Genomic DNA, 9209 nt, shown 5'->3' on the forward strand with positions numbered 1-9209 from the left:
TCCAAATGATTCATTCAAACGCTGAATCATTCAGTAACACACACTGTTGCTGTGAGATGCGTTACGGTTATGCTGTTTGGAAATATTTTCGCTGCTGAAATGGAACAAAAACAGTCAATATTGCTTCTAAAATGTAAGTGACTAAATGTTTATGAATTGTTTATGGAGCGGTCATATGAAATCTGTGTCATTTTCAGTCGTGATGGTGTTCAGGAAAACACACTCTTGGTTGTGTGATGTTGTTTAACTCTATCATATGTTATAAATATAAAAGCTGCACATTGTGTAAGTTTAGCGCAGTTTCTCAGTGTGAGCGGCTCGTGTTGTGATTTCTCCTCGAGACACTCCGTCAACAGCGCCACCTTTAGTTCATTATATATAATACCATTATCCACTATTGATCGCCACTTACACTAAATAAATGATCTTTCTTGGTATTGTGGTAATTAGGGATGTTAACCGATGACCGTTTGACCGATGGTTGACCGTATCAACGTTAACCGATCAAAGTTGTCGGTGGTAAAAAAAAAAGTGATCTGTAAATTAGTCTATTATAGACAGTGGACTAAACGCTACAGTTAGCCGTCTCATTACAAAATCTTTTTGTGTGAAGTGAACAAATCCCTCACACTCAATTTTTTATAACTCGCCTGTTTGTACTTAATAAACCAATAAAAACATTTGGCGCGAGGTCACAGCCTTTGGGTTTGCGCGCTCACAGGGTTTGCAAAAAGAACGACACAGATGTAAGTTGTGTGATACAGTGCTTAAAGGGGCGGTGAAATGCTGTTTCCTGCACACTGAGCTCTCCTCTGTTAAAGACTTGGATTCCCATCCTAAACATAGACAAAGTTTCAAACACTAATGTTGGACGTTTGATGGAGTATTTCTGTGTCAAAAATACTCCTTCCGGTTTCTCACAAGTTTCGGAGAGTTTTTTTTGAGTATGGGTCGGCTTGACGTTAGGGCTGGGACAACGCAAAAAATACGTCGACGCAAAATATGCGCGTCGATTCGTCAGACTCAAAATAAAGATGGCGGCGCCGGAGAGTAGTAGCAACCATAGATGTACATAATAAAGTATATTATGTAATTAAGTATATTATTTATTATGTATATCTATGGTAGCAACACAAGTGGCTCCTCAGACTTTCAGAAGTGCAAGGCTTGCGGGTTGGCCACAGTATATGGGGTTGGCGCGCGGTGCGCACGGAGCATCACAGGCATGCGCGCACGCGTTTTGTTGTCACGGCTACATAAACAAATTTCTGCACACAGGAAGACAGATGTTTTGATAATATTTGATGTATTTTAATCACAAAAACAAACGTTTGCATCAAGTGAAAGCATCGGACACATTGGCTACGTTACCTACATAATAAGCTGTTTTAAATTTAAAATGTTCAATGTCTAATCGCGCTGATGTGACCGAGGGTATCCATCCTCTAAGTGAGCAGTTTCATCCCAGGACTATTCCGGTTTTAAACGGAATATTGGCGCCGTAATGCACGCTACATGTAACTTTTTTCACTGTCATGCCGCGGATGCGCGTGCCGTTTCTGTTGCGGATCAGCCACGGGGCTGCGTGGCGTTTTCTCTGCCTTTGCACACTAGAAGCGTGTCTGACGCGGCGCTGCTGCTGCTATTGATGCGGAGGGAAGCCCTATTCCTAATGTTAAACAGAAATAGCCTACTGATACAGCAAAGACAACGTCGGGAGTAGCCACATATCTATGGTATTGACGGCAAAATAGGCTACAGAATATTTCGTTCTGTATTGACAGTTGCAATATTTCAAAATCGATAATTGTCGTTTTTTATTATTAAAATTAGGCCTATATCTGCATTTATGTAAACCTACAGACTTTCAAACATGAAAATGTAATTTAATAATATGTATTCGTGTCAAAATGATATATAAACATCTTTTCCTATTCTATTTTGCCTGGAGACGCTCCCAACACGCGTGAAAAATAGCGCTCTTCTATTTCTAGCATGCACGCGTTTTCCGCGCGTCACAGGCAGTGTGCAGAACCTGTTAACATGTGAGCCGAAACAAAAACAGACACGCCACGCAGCCGAGACGCTCACGCTTGCAGTGTGTCCCCGGATTTGATTAACCAACTTGTTGATATTTAATCGATGGGCATAGCCTGTAGGCTGAGCTGCATACATAGAAAAATCGTATAATATGTTTCTTTGTTGTAGGTTAATACTTATTTATTTGTGTGTGTGTGTGTGTGTGTGTGTGTGTGTGTGTGTAGCCTACTTTATGTTTTCAAGGTTTTATTGAATGCATTGCTCTTGTATAGTCTTACTTTGGAATTTTAAGAGCAATAAACATATATTGCAATGTTAAGGAATTTGTTTTTTTCATTCAGATAATTAAATCAACATGTATAAATTGCTATTAGGCAATTAATGGGGAGATAATCAGTAATCGAATCGAATCGTAACCGAATCGGACAGGAAAAATTAATCGTTAGATTAATCGATGCATCGAAAAAATAATCGCTAGATTAATCGGTTAAAAAATAATCGTTTATCCCAGCCCTACTTGACGTTAATAGAGCAGAAGGTCCTTGTATGGGCCGTGTGTGTTTCTGACGGAGCGGTCCCAGCGATAAAGGTTCGGTCCTGCTTTGGAAGCAGCCGGTGAGTTAAACGGCTTCAGATGTCTGTGCTGTCGGCTATCGTCGCGTGAGTAAACATCAGTAAACGACACGATCGCGTGCTTCGTCAGTCAAATGCGCTAACGGACTCCATTGCTGTTCTCTGTATAACGTTACACTAGTCTGACGTGCAAAACCGTTCTGCTTGCTACTGCTAAGGTTTAGTCGCATACAATAGTCCATAAACCGAATCATGTCCTCATAAACTGCGAGTAAACACACACAAATGTTGACAGGCCACTAAATACAGTCCATACCACAGAGACGGACGTCCTGCTGCTGCTGCTTCTCCTGTTCAGTTTATTTCAGCCTCCGGATCTGATTCTGGATCATTATCTGTGTTAGCTGAGATAGCGATGGGTTTCTCCACGCTTGAGGACGTCACCGCTTTGCGCGCGCTCGTCATTCTTTAGCTCCGCCCACACGATACGCCTCGTCATTCTTTTGCTCCGCCCACACGATACGCCTCGTCATTCTTTAGCTCCGCCCACTCGATACGCCTCGTCATTCTTTAGCTCCACCCACACGATACGCCTCGTCATTCTTTAGCTCCGCCCACACGATACGCCTCGTCATTCTTTAGCTCCGCCCACTCGATACACCTCGTCATTCTTTAGCTCCGCCCACTCGATACGCCTCGTCATTCTTTTGCTCCGCCCACACGATACGCCTCGTCATTCTTTAGCTCCGCCCACACGATACGCCTCGTCATTCTTTTGCTCCGCCCACACGATACGCCTCGTCATTCTTTTGCTCCGCCCACACGATACGCCTCGTCATTCTTTAGCTCCACCCACTCGATACGCCTCGTCATTATTTAGCTCCACCCACACGATACGCCTCGTCATTCTTTAGCTCCGCCCACTCGATACGCCTCCAGGCGCTCGTTTTTTTCCAGAAAGACTCGGTACAGCCCATATTCCTTTTATAAATATAATAAAACTAAAGACTTTTCGGAGATATGAAGGATGCAATACTACTCTAGAGGTACTCAAGATTGACATGAGATTGACTGACACTGAGTGTTTCACCCCCCCTTTAAATACAGTAGTAGCACATCATCTTTCTTTATTATTGTGAGCACTATACCTCGAACTAAAGCGGCGTCTCTCCGGAGCTGTCATTTTCTTAAATGAGCCGCGGCAATGTTTCACATGAGTTTCTTATGCTAGACAAACGCCTTTATTTTCAACGCGATCACCTTGCCCAAACCATTTCGAAACTAAGGAGCCATTTGTCCTCCGATTACAAACAAGCTCCTCGGCGCCGCATTTGCGGGACTCGTGTTTCGTGCTGTAGGGGATTTAAATAAAGTGACGGGAATGGAAGGGAGGCGGCGGCGCCGGGACAGTGTGTGTGTGTGTGTGTGAGAGCGGGAGGCAGAGTGCAGGCGCAGCATATTTTAAACTAATCGGTTAACCGGTTTCAACCGGCTAATGAGGCTCGGTGGGCGGTCATGAAAAAGTTTAGTTTTCGCCATCCCTAGTGGTAATTCGCTAGTTATTTTTTGTTATTGGCCTTTTTAATCCGCTTGTCCGTCGGGCAAGTAAAATTCTCTTTTACTTTTCCCTTCAAAAAATCCACTTGTCCCGGACAAGAGTGACTGTGGAGCCCTTGCTGAAGGATGTGTTTGCGGCACATTAGGCTGGAAAATATCCGTTGTGATGACCAAATAATTGATTGTGTTGTGATTGATTAATGCGTTGTGTCTGTCAGCCGCTGTGATGTTTGCTCGCATCACTTCCTTCATGTCTGCGGAGAAACGAGAGATTTCAGACTCCCACACGCGTTTGAGGCCCGACAGCAGCATTTCCTCTTGTTTTCACACAAGAGTGGCATCAAATTTTAAGGGCTTGTTGTTTTGGGCTGGAGGAGGTCAGACGGGAACATGCGGACCGCAGGCCTGCGCTGGGATTTAACCATTCAGGTTCCTATTTCAGATTCCTTCAGTTCTTCTGAGACCGCACAGCTGGAGTTATTGCTGACTGTATAGTGCACTAAAACAAGTACTCAGATAATGAAGAATTACACTATCAACAACATCACAGTCTGTTCAGACACCTTTAAAGTCACTATGAAATCAAAACATATTGCAGAGTTTATTGTAAATGGTTTATCGGTGCCCATCATTATAGCTTTAGTAATCCTGAATCAGAATAACAGCTCATTTCTGATGATGAGGGCGGGGCCACCTGTCACTCACATGAGACCAGCCAATAAAAAAACACAATCAAAATCAAGCCCCGCCCTACATTTGTTCTTGTTCCTGAAACGTTTCACTTGGATATTTGGCACAATAGAGAAGAAAAGACCAGCAGAACTTCCCTTTAATTGACCTTTTTTCCACCTTATTTCATAATGCAGAAGTAAATGCGAGGACGTACTTCCTTCCGATGATTTCCGTTTCGATTGCCGGTAACACACAAAACATCAAACACCGTGATGGGAAATATTGGCCACACCCGCGGTGTATAACACGGGGAGAAGATGACATGAAGTGTGAAGTAAACCCTAAGAACACACACACACACACACACACACACACACACACACATACTTGTTTTTGTGCATTGTGGGGATCACCTGTCAGAATGCTACATAGTGAGGACCACCCTTTCCTATGATCCTACAGACCTAAAAAAAATTAGTTGACAAAAACTAAAAAGCCTGTTTAAAAGTATCACTTCAGATTTTAAATATTTCACTAAAAAAATTATAAACCTGACACAGTGGTCACTTGTGGGGACATTTCAGGTATTGAGTATATCTGGGGTCCAGCAAACACACAACCCGTCTTTATTCAGTGTGGGGACCGAACTCACACACCAAACACCAGTCTTTATTCAGTGTGGGGACCGAACTCACACACCAAACACCAGTCTTTGGTCACTGTGGGGACCGAACTCACACACCAAACACCAGTCTTTGGTCAGTGTGGGGACCAAACTCACACACCAAACGCCAGTCTTTAGTCACTGTGGGGACCAAACTCACACACCAAACGCCAGTCTTTGGTCAGTGTGGGGACCAAACTCACACACCAAACACCAGTCTTTAGTCACTGTGGGGACCAAACTCACACACCAAACGCCAGTCTTTAGTCAGTGTGGGGACCAAACTCACACACCCAACGCCAGTCTTTGGTCAGTGTGGGGACCAAACTCACACACCAAACACCCGTCTTTAGTCACTGTGGGGACCAAACTCACACACCAAACACCCGTCTTTAGTCACTGTGGGGACCAAACTCACACACCAAACGCCAGTCTTTGGTCACTGTGGGGACCGAACTCACACACCAAACACCAGTCTTTATTCAGTGTGGGGACCGAACTCACACACCAAACACCAGTCTTTGGTCAGTGTGGGGACCAAACTCACACACCAAACGCCAGTCTTTAGTCACTGTGGGGACCAAACTCACACACCAAACGCCAGTCTTTGGTCAGTGTGGGGACCAAACTCACACACCAAACGCCAGTCTTTAGTCACTGTGGGGACCAAACTCACACACCAAACGCCAGTCTTTGGTCAGTGTGGGGACCAAACTCACACACCAAACGCCAGTCTTTAGTCAGTGTGGGGACCAAACTCACACACCAAACGCCAGTCTTTAGTCACTGTGGGGACCAAACTCACACACCAAACGCCAGTCTTTAGTCATTGTGGGGACCGAACTCACACCCAAACGCCAGTCTTTAGTCAGTGTGGGGACCGAACTCACACACACCAAACACCAGTCTTTAGTCAGTGTGGGGACCGAACTCACACACCAAGCACCCGTCTTTGGTCACTGTGGGGACCGAACTCACACACCAAACGCCAGTCTTTAGTCAGTGTGGGGACCGAACTCACACACCAAACGCCAGTCTTTAGTCAGTGTGGGGACCGAACTCACACACCAAACACCCGTCTTTAGTCAGTGTGGGGACCGAACTCACACACCAAACGCCAGTCTTTAGTCAGTGTGGGGACCGAACTCACACACCAAACGCCAGTCTTTAGTCAGTGTGGGGACCGAACTCACACACCAAACGCCAGTCTTTAGTCAGTGTGGGGACCGAACTCACACACCAAACGCCAGTCTTTAGTCAGTGTGGGGACCGAACTCACACACCAAACGCCAGTCTTTAGTCAGTGTGGGGACCGAACTCACACACCAAACGCCAGTCTTTAGTCAGTGTGGGGACCGAACTCACACACCAAACACCAGTCTTTAGTCAGTGTGGGGACCGAACTCACACACCAAACACCAGTCTTTAGTCAGTGTGGGGACCGAACTCACACACCAAACACCCGTCTTTAGTCAGTGTGGGGACCGAACTCACACACCAAACACCAGTCTTTAGTCAGTGTGGGGACCGAACTCACACACCAAACACCAGTCTTTAGTCAGTGTGGGGACCGAACTCACACACCAAACACCCGTCTTTGGTCACTGTGGGGACCGAACTCACACACCAAACACCCATCTTTGGTCACTGTGGGGACCGAACTCACACCAAACGCCAGTCTTTGGTCACTGTGGGGACCGAACTCACACACCAAACGCCAGTCTTTGGTCACTGTGGGGACCGAACTCACACAACAAACACCCGTCTTTGGTCACTGTGGGGACCGAACTCACACACCAAACGCCAGTCTTTGGTCACTGTGGGGACCGAACTCACACACCAAACACCCGTCTTTGGTCACTGTGGGGACCGAACTCACACACCAAACACCCGTTTTTGGTCACTGTGGGGACCGAACTCACACACCAAACGCCAGTCTTTGGTCACTGTGGGGACCGAACTCACACACCAAACACCCGTCTTTGGTCACTGTGGGGACCGAACTCACACACCAAACGCCAGTCTTTGGTCACTGTGGGGACCGAACTCACACACCAAACGCCAGTCTTTAGTCAGTGTGGGGACCGAACTCACACACCAAACACCCGTCTTTGGTCACTGTGGGGACCGAACTCACACACCAAACACCCATCTTTGGTCACTGTGGGGACCGAACTCACACACCAAACGCCAGTTTTTAGTCAGTGTGGGGACCGAACTCACACACCAAACACCAGTCTTTAGTCAGTGTGGGGACTGAACTCACACACCAAACGCCAGTCTTTAGTCAGTGTGGGGACCGAACTCACACACCAAACACCAGTCTTTAGTCACTGTGGGGACCGAACTCACACACCAAACACCCGTCTTTGGTCACTGTGGGGACCGAACTCACACACCAAACGCCAGTCTTTAGTCAGTGTGGGGACTGAACTCACACACCAAACACCAGTCTTTGGTCACTGTGGGGACTGAACTCACACACCAAACACCAGTCTTTAGTCAGTGTGGGGACCGAACTCACACACCAAACACCAGTCTTTAGTCAGTGTGGGGACCGAACACACACACCAAACGCCAGTCTTTGGTCACAGTGGGGACCGAACTCACACACCAAACGCCAGTCTTTGGTCACTGTGGGGACCGAACTCACACACCAAACGCCAGTCTTTGGTCACTGTGGGGACCGAACTCACACACCAAACGCCAGTCTTTGGTCACTGTGGGGACCGAACTCACACACCAAACGCCAGTCTTTGGTCACTGTGGGGACTGAACTCACACACCAAACACCAGTCTTTGGTCACTGTGGGGACTGAACTCACACACCAAACGCCAGTCTTTGGTCACTGTGGGGACTGAACTCACACACCAAACGCCAGTCTTTAGTCACTGTGGGGACCAAACTCACACACCAAACACCCGTCTTTGGTCACTGTGGGGACCGAACTCAAACACCAAACACCAGTCTTTAGTCAGTGTGGGGACTGAACTCACACACCAAACGCCAGTCTTTAGTCACTGTGGGGACCAAACTCACACACCAAACACCCGTCTTTGGTCACTGTGGGGACCGAACTCAAACACCAAACACCAGTCTTTAGTCAGTGTGGGGACCAAACTCACACACCAAACGCCAGTCTTTAGTCACTGTGGGGACCAAACTCACACACCAAACACCCGTCTTTGGTCACTGTGGGGACCGAACTCAAACACCAAACACCAGTCTTTAGTCAGTGTGGGGACCAAACTCACACACCAAACACCCGTCTTTGGTCACTGTGGGGACCGAACTCACACACCAAACACCCGAACTCACACACGAAAGACAATCTGCAGTACTTTAGACAAAACAGGTGCTCCAATTTGCTCCATGCTTTAATTGATTTTGTAGATGTTTGTTTTATATGTATAAACAACATTGTTAGTACTTTTCAAGGTTGAGTAAAAAAATGTGTAATACAGTATATGACATTTTCAAAACTCATAACATCAGTACGTCACCATAGCCAAGTCAAGAAACATTAGCTTAAAACATTCATGAAGATGTTCACAGTAAACATTATACGAGTTTTAAAAAATTATGAATTACTAAAACCCTTCATGACCAACACTGCATTCTCAAGTAACTTTAGCATTAAAGTCCACCATGCCTGCGTTTATAGAAGAAAAAAAATTATACATTTGAAGCAGATAAGGATTA

The 9209-nt window shown here is 46.2% G+C and overlaps 1 protein-coding gene across 1 annotated transcript in view; it reads left to right on the top strand.

Annotated features, from left to right (window-relative positions):
- The window catches only part of dph6 (diphthamine biosynthesis 6), a 228992-nt gene that overhangs the window by 4758 nt on the left and 215025 nt on the right, over positions 1-9209 (top strand). The gene's annotated exons all lie outside the window — the stretch shown is intronic.

Source organism: Pseudorasbora parva, chromosome 10 (genome assembly GCF_024679245.1).
Source record: "Pseudorasbora parva isolate DD20220531a chromosome 10, ASM2467924v1, whole genome shotgun sequence".
NCBI classification, from domain to species: Eukaryota; Metazoa; Chordata; class Actinopteri; order Cypriniformes; family Gobionidae; genus Pseudorasbora; species Pseudorasbora parva.